This window comes from Acomys minous (genome assembly GCF_964271855.1).
Source record: "Acomys minous genome assembly, chromosome: 20".
Lineage (NCBI taxonomy): Eukaryota > Metazoa > Chordata > Mammalia > Rodentia > Muridae > Acomys > Acomys minous.
In genome coordinates this window covers 20,415,590-20,429,764 of record NC_140502.1, presented here as the reverse complement: position 1 = coordinate 20,429,764, position 14,175 = coordinate 20,415,590, and the positions used below count along the sequence as shown (strand labels likewise).

The 14,175-nt window shown below is 50.7% G+C and overlaps 1 protein-coding gene across 2 annotated transcripts in view; it reads right to left on the bottom strand.

The window, feature by feature from the left end:
- The window catches only part of CEACAM20 (CEA cell adhesion molecule 20), a 35,681-nt gene extending 22,618 nt beyond the window's left edge, over positions 1-13,063 (bottom strand). For both annotated transcript variants that reach the window (XM_084771408.1, XM_084771409.1), the window contains exons 1-2: positions 12,815-13,063; positions 2,261-2,347 (exon numbers count right to left, since the gene is read on the bottom strand). The gene's annotated coding sequence lies outside the window, so the exon portion shown is untranslated. The remainder of the gene's footprint in view (positions 1-2,260; positions 2,348-12,814) is intronic.
- Between the last annotated feature and the right edge of the window lie 1,112 nt (positions 13,064-14,175).

The following is a 14,175-nucleotide window of genomic DNA, read 5'->3' as shown; positions in this document are numbered from 1 at the left end:
TTGACACAAGCGAGAGCTGTTTGGGAAGAGGGAAACTCAGCTATCCAACTGAGGGAATGTCCCCGCCGGGCTGGCCTGTGGGAAAGTCTGTGGCATGTTTTCCTGACTGATGGCTGATGTGGGGAGGCTCGGCATACTGTAGGCTGTGTCTCCCCTGCAGGCTGGTAGTCCCGGCATCTGTATAAAAGCAGGCTGAGCGGGCCCACTGGGAACCATCCAGTAAGCAGCACTCTTCCATGGCCTCTGGGATGCTCCTGCCTCCAGGGTCTTGAAATATTTGAGTTTCTGCCTTGAGTTCCTTCAGTGGACTGTGACCCGGGATATGTAAGCCAAATAAACCTTTTCCTCCCTGTGGTGGTCTAAATAAAAACAAACAAACAAAAAAACAGTCTCCAGGGGCTGGAGAAATGGCTCAGAGGTTAAGGGCACTGACTGCTCTTCCAGAGGTCCTGAGTTCAATTCCCAGCAACCACGTGGTGGCTCACAACCATCTATAGTGAGATCTGGCGCCCTCTTCTGGTGTGCAGGTGTACATGCAGGCAAAGTGCTTATACATAATAAATAAATAAATAAATAAATAAATAAATAAATAATTCACCTTCATGTATGCCCGCCCACCAGAAGAGGGCGCCAGCATTAAAGTGAGTCTCGATCAGAAATTTCCAGACTTGACTCATTATTTCTTGCATCTCTGTAACCCCACTTTCAATCCCCACTCCCTCTTTCAGGTGAACCCCGATTTGTCCCGTGGACCAGGACACATCAGTATCTTTTCACAACAATAGAACAGTGACTAAGACATGCCCTAAGATTCTTTATAGAAAACCTTAACTAAGACATAAATTAGTACTGGGCCCTGGGATATTGCTGTGACAGACCTGATCACGTTTTTGGTGGAGGAAGGTGGAAGGACTCTGGGACTTTGGGTTAGAAAAGCCATTGATCTGTGAGTTCGAGGCCAGCCTGGCCTATAAAGTGAGTTCCAGGACAGCCAAGGCTGCACAGAGAAACCCTGCCTCAAAAAAGAAAAAAAAAAGAAAGAAAAAAGAAAAGCCATTGAGTTCTCAGAGCTCAGTAACTAGCTGTGGAACTTAGAAGCTCATGCTGAGAGAAGGGAAGACTGTAAGAGCCTGCCTTGGGAAGTTTCCGAGGGAAAGTTTGAAAGTCCATTAAAGACTCTTATCAGCCGGGCGGTGGTGGCATATGCCTTTAATCCCAGCATTCAGGAGGGAAATCTTTGTGACTTCAAGGCCAGCCTAGTCTACAAAGAGAGTCCAGGACAGCCAGGGCTACACAGAGAAACCCTGTCTTGTTTTTTGTTGTTGTTGTTGTTGTTGTTGTTGTTTTTGTTTGTTTTTTAAAGACTCTATTGGGGTCATTCACCATGTTGACTTAAGAACCACTAACTTGAAACTTTTGCTTTACTGGGACGGCGGTAGATGCTGGTCAGCTGGGGCTGAAGAATCAAGAGGAGACCAGCATGGTTGAGGTAGAAATGTGCAAAGTGTTAACTTAGGGTCAGCACACAGGAGCTGCTGTCCAGAGGGGTCTGAGGCTGCGGCTCATGCTGATAGTTGATCTTGGGAAGAGTCACCCGGGCAGTACTGGTTTTGTAGGCGTGGAGAGGTCAAAGAGAGCAGGTTAAGGCTTGGCAACTGTATGGCAGGGCTGGAGGCTGCCCAGGAGAGGCCACTAAGTCAAAGTGTAGCCTCAGCTGCAGCCAAAACCCCAGGATTGAGGGAGTCCCGGAGAAAAGTGGGGTGGGGGTGGGGGGGGTGGCAGTGTTCGAGTTCCTGAAGAGAGCTCAGAAGAAGCTACTGGCGAAAATATAACCCAGTTGCAACAGAAGACCGTAGCGTTTTGGAGATCCTAGTACTATGGGATGGCTGCCCAGAAGAGTAACTGCCGCGGAGGGGAGCTGGCCTGAGCCTGAGAGATGTGCTGTGTGAGCTGTGCTTAGCCTCCGGAGCCTAGGAGATCATAAGCCCAAGAAGCGTGACGTTGAGCTGCACACTGGACTTAGGATCAACAATGCTATCTCGGGGGCAAATAGAAAAAGGGCTGCTTCTCGTTGAGTAGTGACGTGTTAACATGGGACTCGTTGGGCTAGCTGGTTTGATTACAGCCATAGAACCCTTAATTAAGTAAGGCACTCTGTAAACACAGACGCATCATCGAGCGTGAGCTCGTTTTGTGCTCTCATCACGCAACCCGCCGTGAGTCGGGGGCTGTCTGGGAAGAGCATCCAAAGGCAGCGTACCTCTCTCCCTTTCGGGGTTGCTAAGCAGGTCAGCGTGGCGGGTGAAGCGGGCAGCGGCTGGAGGGTTCCACGCGGTCAGAAGAGAAGCTGCGAGGGGAGAGAGGAGAGACACTGAGGGAAGGAGAGATATCGTTGTTCCGTCTTCCGAGCGGGGCTGGCCTGTAATCCCTCCTGGGACTCGGGTGTCAGAGGCAGGAGGATCCCACGTTTGAAGCCAGCCTGTCACCCATAGTAAGCCTCTGTCTCACAACAGAAATCAAACAACAACAAAAGCAAAGCCTGGCTCAAAGGCTCACACCTTTAAGCCCAGCGCTCAGGAGACAGAGGCAGGAAGGAGAGCTCTGTGAGTTCAAGGCCTGCCTGGTCTACATAGGGAGACCCCAGAACCCTAACTCCCATCGCTTAAAAAAAAAATGGAGAGAGCCGGGTAGTGGTGGTGCATACCTTTAATCCCAGCATTTGGGAGGCAGAGGCAGGTGGATCATTGTGAGTTCAAGGTCACCCTGGCCTACAGATTGAGTCCAGGACAGGCAAGGCTACACAGAGAAACCCTGTCTCTAAAAAAACAAAAACACCAACAAAACAAAATGGAGAAGGGAAAAGAAAGATCAGTGTAGAGGCGGAAGTGGACGGAGGAGGAACAGGAGCAGATGGAAAAGCCGCTGCCAGACCATCCTCTGCAGAATGAGCTCTGAGGTCATATTACTGTCATGGTTAATCTCAACTGTCAACTTGTTGAAATCTAAAATCACCTGGGATACAGGGCATGCCCGTAGGGAATTATCTCCATTAGGAAGCAGGAAGACCAGTCCACTGTGGGTGGCACCATTCCTTGGGCTGGGATCCTGATTCAAAATGAGGAAGGAACTGAGGACAGCATTCATGGGTTGTTGGCATAATGTGATCAGCTGCCTCGTGCTCCTGTCGCGTGGTGGACTGGACCCTTGAACTGTGAGCCAAATAAACCCTTTCTGCCTTAATGTCCTTCCCGCTTACTGGCCCTGTGATGTGAGGAAATGCACCCGTTCTCTCTGAACCCTCAGTTTCCACATCTGGCAAGTTTGGCATGGCATTTTGCAATCTAGAGTGGTGCCAGGTGTAGTAATAAATATAGGCAAACGGACCGGGTGGTGGCGGTGGTGGTGCACACTTTTAGTCCCAGCATTTGGGAAGCGGAGGCAGGTGGCTCTCTGTGAGCTCTAGGCCAGCATGGTCTACAGAGCAAGCTCCAGGACAGCCAGGGCTATACAGGGAAACCTGTGTTTTGTAAAAAACATTGTGTTTGTGTGTGTGTGTGTGTGTAAGAGAGAGAGAGAGAGAGAGAGAGAGAGAGAGAGAGAGAGAGAGAGAGAGCGCAGAGGGTGAGAGTGCTGTTACCAGGTCCCAATTATTACTGTGCTCTCTTCTACCATTCATTCTATCTCTAAGGAAGGCACATGAAGCTCCTTCTTCACTTTTTAAGACCATCTAGGACCTAGAGCTGCAGCTCAGGGCTAAAATCCCTACCTAGAATCCCCCTGTGAGGGGCTGGGGGTGTGGCTCAGTGGTAGAGCCCCTGCCTAGAATCCCCCAGTGAGGGGCTGGGGCGTGGCTCAGTGGTAGAGCCCCTGCCTAGAATCCCCCAGTGAGGGGCTGGGGGTGTGGCTCAGTGGTAGAGCCCCTGCCTAGAATCCCCCAGGGAGGGGCTGGGGGCATGGCTCAGTGGTAGAGCCCCTGCCTAGAATCCCCCAGTGAGGGGCTGGGGGTGTGGCTCAGTGGTAGAGCCCCTGCCTAGAATCCCCCAGTGAGGGGCTGGGGTGTGGCTCAGTGGTAGAGCCCCTGCCTAGAATCCCCCAGTGTGGGGCTGGGGGCGTGGCTCAGTGGTAGAGCCCCTGCCTAGAATCCCCCAGTGAGGGGCTGGGGTGTGGCTCAGTGGTAGAGCCCCTGCCTAGAATCCCCCAGTGAGGGGCTGGGGGCGTGGCTCAGTGGTAGAGCCCCTGCCTAGAATCCCCCAGTGAGGGGCTGGGGGCGTGGCTCAGTGGTAGAGCCCCTGCCTAGAATCCCCCAGGGAGGGGCTGGGGGCGTGGCTCAGTGGTAGAGCCCCTGCCTAGAATCCCCCAGTGAGGGGCTGGGGGCGTGGCTCAGTGGTAGAGCCCCTGCCTAGAATCCCCCCAGTGAGGGGCTGGGGGTGTGGCTCAGTGGTAGAGCCCCTGCCTAGAATCCCCCAGTGAGGGGCTGGGGGCATGGCTTAGTGGTAGACTGGTTTCTTAACACTCACAACCCCTTAGATTTGACTCTTAGAGACACAAACATAGTCTCTTATTAGCACGCATTTACAGTGATGGTGCTGACCCTTTTGCTACCTGCACCGCTCTGCCTCCAATGCAGTTAGAGGTTAGGACCCCGGATCCCACAGGAGTGATGGACCTCGTCACCCACCTGCCTAGATGGGAAAGACCCTCCTCTAGAGAAAGTCCCCGGCCTGTCCTCCCCCTTCCTTCTTCTATCCCGACTTTAGTCCCCTCTGGGAGGAAGCAAACTTTACGGTGGATCTGTGCACACAACTGATAGCTTAGCCTCTTGAGAGGACCTGGAGTCTGCCGGACCTTCAGGTCAGCCACGAAGCTCTGACTTGGGGCGGGGGAGCCCTCGTCTCTGCGAAGGACCCATCACAAAATTACATCTTCACCCTCGAGCACTTTGCTTTATCAAAATACTCAGCAACCCCAATGTCTGTGTGTGTGCAAATGTGTGTGTGTGTGTCATGTATGCATGTGTATGATCAATGCACACATGTCTGTGTGGGTGCCCATGCCTGCGCGTGCACAGAGGGCAAAGGTCACCACCTATCATCCCGATCTCTCTCCACCTTATTTATTTGAGGCAAGGTCTCTCCCTGAATCTGAAAGTCACTTTTTTTGGGGGGGGAGGGGCAGCCATAAAGCTCCAGAAGCCCTTCCATCTTCATCCCACAAGGCTGAGGGTACAGGCTTGCACGAGCCCGTGTCTGGCTTGTCACGTGGTTCTGGGATCAGAGCTCAGGCCCTCAAAGCTGCCCATGTTCTCTTGACCATAGAGCCAATTATCAGGCCCCTTTCAGCTCAGATGCTCAACAGATGTAAATTTCATACCCATCCCACACTGATGTGTGGACCCCTGGGCTGTGACAACCCCTAACCTGTCTCACTCCCATTCAGCTATCTCTCTTAGGCACTCGCTCTCTGTCTCTCTGTCTCTGTCTGTCTGTCTGTCTGTCTCTGTCTGTCTCTCTGTCTCTGTCTGTCTGTCTGTCTGTCTCTTTCCCTCTTTCTCTCTCTCCCTCTCGCTCTCTCATCTAGTTCAGTCTCTCCCTGGTACAGACTCCACTATGTCTCTGTCTCTGTGTCTTTGTCTTTTTCTGCCTCTCTCTGTCTTTCTCTCTGTGTCTGTCTGTCTGTCTGTCTGTCTGTCTGTCTCTCTCTCTCTCTCTTCCCCTCTCCCTGGTACAGACTCCACTATGTCTCTGTCTCTGTGTCTCTGTCTTTTCTCTGTCTCTCTCTGTCTGTCTCTCTGTCTCTGTCTCTGTCTGTCTGTCTGTCTGTCTCTCTCTCTCTTCCTCTCTTCTCTCTCTCCCTCTCGCTCTCTCATCTAGCTCAGTCTCTCCCTGGTACAGACTCCACTATGTCTCTGTCTCTGTGTCTCTGTCTTTTTCTGTCTCTCTCTGTCTTTCTCTCTGTGTCTGTCTGTCTGTCTGTCTGTCTGTCTGTCTCCCTCCCTCCCTCCCTCCCTCCACCTGCAGCCACCCAACCACCCAGCGAAGTCTGTCTCCAGGAAGCAGAGTCCTTACCTGAGAGCAGATTCCTACCCACGGGCGGCCATGGAAGCCAGCAGGCCCCATGAGTCCTGGCTCCTGGCCTCAGTGTGCCAGGCCGTCCCTCTCCTGGCTGGCACCTATAGCCTGTCGCACAGAGTGGACAGAGGAACTTTGCCCCCACCTCTGCCTTCCTACCCACCCCTCACCACTACCCCGGGGGCTCACGCTCCTCTATCCCCACTCCACACAGACGGGACACCTTGAAACCTCAAGGCCCGGAACTGAGTCTGTTCTGGCCCACAGCAATGCTAATAAATTCAATAAAAGCCAGTCATTCTGAACTTAGGATAGCTAGGCCGGTTGCCAAGCTGGCCATGAGCTGCCGCGATATATTAATTAAATGAGCAAGCCGTGTAGGGGTGGGGTGGATCCTGGTCATAAAAGACAGTTGTGGGGTCAGGTGGCTGAGAGAATCTCAGAGGACAAAGAGCCCTCCTGGAAGAGGAGCCCTCTGAACATACAGGAAAGAGCATCAAACAGTCTTTAGTGTAAAAGGAAAGGAATTATTAGCTTGATGGCACAAACCTCGTATATCAGCCTTTAGAAGGCAGGAGGGTCAGGAGTTCGAGGCCAGCATGGGTCACACAGTGAGTTTGTTGTTGTTGTTGTTGTTGTTATTGTTGTTTCAGAAATAAAAACTAGGGGCTAGAGCCAGGCATGGTGGCGCACGCCTTTAATCCCAGCACTCAGGAGGCAGAGGCAGGTGGATCGCTGGGAGTTCAAGGCTAGCCTGGTCTACGAAGGTCAGAGAAACCTTGTCTCAGAAAACCAAAAAAAAAAAAAAAAAAAAAAAAAACAAAACAAAAACAAAAAACAAAAAAACCCAAACCCAAACCAAAAAAACAACTAGGGGCTGGAGAGATGGCTCAGTGGTCAAGAGAGCTAACTGCTCTTTCTTTCTTTCTTTCTTTCTTTCTATCTTTTTTTTTTTTTTTTTTTTTTTTTTTTTTTTTTTTGGTTTTTCGAGACAGGGTTTCTCTGTGTAACAGCTCTGGCTGTCCTGGAACTCACTCTGTAGCACAGGCTGGGCTCAAACTCACAGAGACCCACCTGCCTCTGCCTCCCAAGTGCTGGGAGTAAAGGCGTGCGCCACCACACCCTGGCTCCACTGGCTGCTCTTTCAGAGGGCCTGGGTTCAATTCCCAGCTCCACATGTCTGTAACTCCAATTCCAGGGAATTTATCCCTCTCTTCTGGTTTCTGAAAGCACTGCACACATGTGGTGCATAGACATACATGCAGGCAGACCACCTATACACATAAAATAAAAATAAGCATTATAAACACCAAGAGCTGGGGAGACAGCTTGGTTGTTTGCGGAGTGAGGACCTGAGTTCGGACCCCTGAGCCTATGTAAAGCCAGACGTGCAGCTCGCCTCTGCAATCCCAGCGATCCTAGGGTAAAACAAGAAACTGAGCCAAGAGACTCCTGGGAACTCAAGAGCCAACTAGTTGGGGCATCAAAGAGTCGTTAGTGTAAAAGAAAAGGAATTATTAGCTTTGATGGCACAAACCTCTTATATCAGCCTTTAGAAGGCAAGAGGGTCAGGAGTACACTGCTGGTGGACACAGCAGTGAACCAGGAGAGACCTCATTTCCAACAAGGTGGAAAGCAAGATTGATGCTTCAGACTGTCCCAGGACCTTCATGCACACCGTGCACTTGCACTCAACTGTATCTGTGCAAACACACTACACACTCACATAAATATGCACACCCAAAACTAAAATAATAATAATAAATAATAATAATAGTTATTATTGCTGTTGTTAATTATTACTATCCAGAGGCTAAGGAGTTAGTTCAGTGGTACAATTCTTTGTGTGTGTGGGGGGGGGGGGGGGTGAGACAGAGTTTCTCTGTGTAGCCCTGTCTGTCCTGGACTTGCACTGTAGACCAGGCTGGCCTCGAACTCACAGCGATCCACCTGGCTCTGCCTCCTGAGTGCTGGGATTAAAGGCGTGCGCCACCACCGCCCGGCCATAATTCTTGCCTGGTGTTAACATCTGTGAAACGTTCCCCACAGGCTTGTGTGTTTGGACACTTAGTTCCCAGATGGTGGCGCTGTGTGGGGAGGTGCTGGGGGACCTTTTGAACCATGGGGCGTAGCTAGCTGATATAGAACCGTAGACACGAGGAGGCTTCTGTGTCCTAAGCAAGCTCTACTCCTAGGCCACAGAGATGCCAGTAAGCAGGTCAGCATGTGCTCACCATCACACCGTGTGCCACATCTTCCCACCACGATGGACTACGTCACCTGGACCATAACCCAAAATAAACTTCTCTTTAAAAAAGAAAGAAAGAAAAAGAAAGAAAGAAAGAAAATCTCTTGGGTAGCCCATACTGACCTCAAATTCACTGTGCAGCAGAGGATGGCTTGACCCTTCCTACTTATCCCTCTGCTGCCACACCACAGGAGCTGGGATGGCCAGCATGCACTGCCACCTGTGGTTGGCATAGGCTGGGGACAGACCCCAAGGCTTTGTGTATACAGAGCCACCAGCTGAGCTGAGTCCCTAGCCCAAGCTGCCTCTTTTCTTTGGTTGGTTGGTTTGCTTTTGGTTGTGGAGACAGGGTTTCTCTGGGTGGGTGCTGGCTGTCCTGGAAATTGCTCTGTAGACCAGGCTGACCTCGAACTCAGATCTCCTGCTTCTGTCTCCTGAGTGCTGGGATTAAAGGTGTGTGCCACCATGGCCCTTCACAAAGTTGCTTCTTGTCTAGGATTTGGTCGCAAAAGGAGTTAATGTATCATCCTAGTTTCCTTTTGTGACTGTGACAAAATGCCATGAAGAAGAAGGAGGAGGAGGAAGAGGGGAGGAAGAGAGGAAGAGGAGAAGGAAGAAGAGGAGGAGGGGAAAGAGGAGGAGGGAAGGAGGAGGAGGAAGAAGAGAAAGAAGAGAAGAGGAGGAGGATGAGAGGAGGAGGAGGAAGAAGAGGAAGAAGAGGAGAGGAAGAGGAGGAGGAGGAGGAGGAGGAGGAGGAGGAAGAAGAAGAAGAAGAAGAAGAAGAAGAAGAAGAAGAAGAAGAAGAAGAAGAAGAAGAAGAAGTAATTAGGGGAGAAAAGGATTTATTTAGCTAATACTTCCAGGTCATAGTTCATTCACTGAGAGAAATCAAGGCAGGAACCACGGAGGAATACTGTTTTTTGGCTCACTCTCTGGCCTTCTCATAGAGTCATGCTTAAGTAGTTTTCTTATTCAGCCCAGGACCATCTGCCTAGGGATGGTGCTGCCCACAGTGGGCTGGCTGGGCCCTCCCGCATTAATTAATACTCAAGATAATCACCCACTGTCCTAGTCAGGGTTCTATCACTCTCATAAAGACCAGGACCAAAAGCAATTTGGGGAGGAAAGGGTTCCTTTGGCTCACATATCCTGCGTCCCAGTCCATCGAGGGAAACCAAGGCAGGAACCTGGCGACGGAAATGGGAGCAGATGCCATGGAGGCGTGCTGGGTACTGGCTTGCTCCTCACAGAGTCCTGTGGTGGTGCACGGCCCCTATAGACTCCTGTGTTTGAACACTTGGCCCATAGGGAGTGGCACTGTTAGGAGGCGTGGCCTTGCTGGAGGAAGTGAGTCGCTGTGGGGACAGAGTTGACGTCTCAGATGCTCAAGCTAAGCCTGGTGTGCCTCTGTCCCTTCCTGATGCCTTTCCACATGAAGATGTAGAACCCTCTCATCAGCACCTGTCTGCCTGCATGCCACCACATGTCCCATCCTAACAGTAATGAACCAAACCTGTGAAACTGTAAGATACCACCCACCACCACCACCACCCCAAATCAAATGTTTTCCTTTATAAGAGTTGCCATGGCCCTGGTGGTGTCTCTTCACAGCAATAGAACCCTAACTAAGACCATTGCTTAGTCTGCTTTCTTTTTTTGTTTGTTTTGGTTTGGTTTGTTTTTGTTTTTCGAGACAGGGTTTCCCTGTGTAGCCTTGGCTGTCCTGGACTCTCATTGTAGACCAGGCTGGCCTCGAACTCACAGAGATCCACCTGCCTCTGCCTCCCGAGTGCTGGGATTAAAAGCGTGCGCCACCACGCTCAGCTTCCCAATTTGCTTTTGGTCGTGGCTTTTTACCACACAATAGAAACCCTTAGAAATACAGGCCTTTTCTCGGTTGAGGCTCCTCTTCCCAGACAACCCTAGTTTCTCTTAAGTGGACACAACACGTCAACGGATGTATTCGGGGAGCCGCGGTAAAGATGCTGCCCGCGTGGCCACTCCATTATTGAGGGAGAAGGTTCCGTTGTGAATAAGAGAGAGAAAAATATCCAGAAGCATCTGGGAGAGTCCAGAGCACAGAGAAAGAGAAATACACAGGGCATGGCCGGAACTATCTGCGAGAGCAGGGAGCAGCACGGGGGGGGGGTGGTTGCGGGGGGGGGGGGTGACACTTCCGCTCTGGGAGGAGAAGGTCCAAGATGCGCTTGTGATGCTGAGGGAGCCTGGAAGCCTGCGTACGCTTTGATATGCCTTAGGTCTGTCTCTTCTGCCAGGGGTCAGGGAAATGGCTCCTTTTGGCCGGTGGGAACCGGTTTCTCAAGTTCCTGAGGGCTGCAGGATTTTTTTTTAAGATTTATTTATTATATATACAGTGTTCTGCTTGCACATACACCTGCCCACCAGCAGAGGGCACCAGATCTCATTATAAATGGTTGCGAGCCGCTGCCTGGTTGCTGCGAATTGAACTCAGGACCTCTGGAGGAGCAGACAGTGCTGAGCCATCTCTCCAGCCCCCTGCAGGTCTTTTTCTAACTGCCAGAAACGCCCCTGCAGTGAAGCATGAATTCCCTTCTGCCCGAGACCTAACGCGAGGACCCCAACTGACAGGGCCCACAGGCCAATCTGCTCCAGCCGCTGGAGCTGGCGCTGCCTCTCGTCTTGTGTCAACTTGACACACAAACTAGAGGTATCTGACAGGAGGGAAACTTGATTGAGAAAATGCCCTCATAAGATGAGGCCGTAAAGGCATTTTTTTAATTAGCAGAAGGGGCCAGACCATCCCCGGGCTGATGGACTTGGGTTCTATTAAAAAAAAAAAAAAAAAAAAGCAGACTGAGTGAACCAGTAAGCAGCACCCTCCATGGCCTCTGCATCAGCTCCTGCCTCCTGGTTCCTGCCTTGTGTGAGTTCCTGTTCTGGCTTCCTTTGGTGATGAACAGCAACGTGGAAACATAAACTCTTTTCTCCCCAACTTGCTTTTTGGTCATGGTGTTTCGTCACAGCAATAGAAATCCTTTTATTTAGCACTTACTTCAGGTTGCATCTCCTCTAGGGCAAATGCTTTTGGGCAGCAGAAAAAAAATTATTATCCTTTAAATTTGAAAAAAAAATGTTAACATTTAGTTAGCATAGCTAAATAGTACGTGAGGATTTAGGTGGGTGTGTAGTCCTTTACACATACTCCTTTTTTAATTTGTCCATTAAGTATTTGATGATGTCATCCTATGATAGCTTGACCCTCTGGCTAGTAACGGATCTTAGTAACATGATTAATACTAAACTTCCTGAAATCGATTGCTAGCATAAGCAGCGCCACTATCTTTTTTTCTTTCTTTTTTTTTTTTTTAAGTTGTAATGAGTCCTACAAAGGGCTTTTTGACAAAGTTAAGGTCCAGATACGACACAGTGTATTTTCTGGAGTCACCAGGGCCCCGTGCCATGCCTAGGGCTGCACTTTATAACTGGCTAGCTACAGAGAGGCACTGTGCATCCCGGAGGGGCGCCTCGGACACGAATCTCTGCATACCAGGCAGCAGAGAGCGGCCAAGTGACAGACAGCCATACTTCAGCTTTAAAAAAGCTGAAGGAGTACACTAAGCCCTTTTCTTCCCATTTTTGTCAGAGAAAGAGGGGCAGGGAGAAGAGAGAGAGGAGAGAGAGGGGGAGGGAGGGAGGGAGGGAGGGAGAGAGAGAGAGAGAGAGAGAGAGAGAGAGAGAGAGAGAGAGAGAGAGAGAGAGAGAGAGAGAGACTTTAATTTCTTCCACGTTTTTCAGACTAATCGGCCATTCCTCAATACCGTCACAAGGGGGCGCTACCGGCCTCTGATTAATCCTTTTTCCCTTCCCCCTTTTCTATCGGGAAGACCCTTTTCCCCTTCTGTCTTTCTTTGTCTCTAAAACGTGTTTATTTGTCTCTGTAAACTTTGAATGACGCCTTCAAGGTCAAAGTACTTCTGGAAACAACCAACTATTCGTTCTGACGTTTAGGCTAGATACAGCGCCTCTACTAGATTGCCTGCTACGCTTGGTTCTTGTTCAAATCTTACCTCCCCAGAGTAGAACTCGAGTGAGGCACTGACCCAAAGAACCCCAAAGCGCTCGCTCACGCCCTGTAGCTCTGTCTCTGCCTCCCTCCCTCCTTCTTCTCTGTCCCTCCCCTCCCCCCTCCCCTCCCTCTCCCCCTTCCGCTCCCCTCCTCCTCCTTCTTCTTTCTCTCTCTCTCTCTCTCTCTCTCTCTCTCTCTCTCTCTCTCTCTCTCTCTCTCTCTCTCTCTCTCTCTCTCTCTCTCTCTCTCTCTCTCTCTCTCTCTCTCTCTCCTCACGCTGTCCACCATATCTTTACACCCAAGGATGATCTCCATTTCCCGAATGCTGGGATCACAGGCACGCATCACCACCCCGAATTTCATTGCAGCGCTAAGGATTGAACCCAGGGCCCAGGGAATGCTAGACCGAGCGCTGTACCGGTCGAAATCCACCCCACCCGCCGCTGTCACCTGATGTTGTCCCTGCCCGTGGATTGCTGGCACTCCCTGATGTCAGCTTTCCGATCTGTCAGTTTGCCAGGGATGCCCGCCTCAGCAAATGCTTGTGAGGGACAGACTCTTCAGACCGCCATTCCGAGAGGCGAAGGTTTTCTGTCCTTAGAAGCAGGAATGGAGGCTCCTGAGTCAGCACACTTGCCAGCCCCTCACCTTCTCAGGGGAAGAAGATGGATTCAGCCCAAGAGCGAGCGAGGCGTGGGGGATGGGGGTGGGGGTGGGGGGTGCCGCGGGGCTATGAAACTCTAGTTAAAGGAGTCTGTGCCCAGAGGCGCCGCTAAACTCTGGATAACCAGTGGATAAAGGAAAAATTGAGAAAACCATCCGGAGCCATCCGTAGAGGAGCAAGTCAAATGAAAGCTGACCTCCCACCAGAAACTATGACCAGGAAAGTGGCGAGCTTTTCAAAATGCAGAAGGAAAAGAATTGTCTGTCAAGAATTCTAAAGCAGGCCAGGCGTGGTGGTGGCGGTGCACGCCTTCAATCCAGCACTCAGGAGGCAGAGGCAGGTGGATCTCTGTGAGTTCAAGGACAGCCTGGTCTACAAAGCGAGTACAAGGCAGCCAAGGCTACACAGAGAAACCCTGTCTCGGAAAAAAAAAAAAAAACTAAAGCAGCCCCAGAGCAGTGCACACCTGTAATCCCAGCACTCAGGAGGCAGAGGCAGGTGGATCACTGTGAGTTTGAGGCACCACGTGCACCACACATGTATTCACATGTCTTCGGAGCCGGAATCCCAGCACTCTGGAGGAACTCTGTGAGTTCGAGGCCAGCCTGGTCTAAAGAGCTAGTTCAAGAACATCCAGGGCTACACAAAGAGACACAAAGAAAACAAACAAAACCAAAATAAAACAAAATCTCCTGGCATAAAGACAAAGTAAAGTAGAAATTGTGAGTAGTTCAAATTACCCTCGGAAGTAGAAATTGTGAGTAGTTCAAATTACCCTCGGATCTCTCTTCAGTGCCCTGGGAATGAAATGTGCGTGCTTTTGTCTGTGTGGTGCTGCAGAGTGGACATGCTAATGTAGACAGAGCTCAGTAGGGTCTGGAGAGATGGCTTAGTGGATGTTTTTTTCCTGCCCTGTGTGTGCATAGTGTCCAGGCATACAGGTAGACAAAACACACAAATAAAATAAATGGACACATTTTTTTTAAAAAAATATGTTTTTAAGAGCTGGGCATGGTGGCGCACGCCTTTAATCCCAGCACTGGGGAGGCAGAGGCAGGCGGATCTCTGTGAGTTCGAGGCCAGCCTGGTCTACAAAGTGAGTCCAGGACAGTCAGGGCTACACAGTGAAAGCCTGTCTCAAAAAACA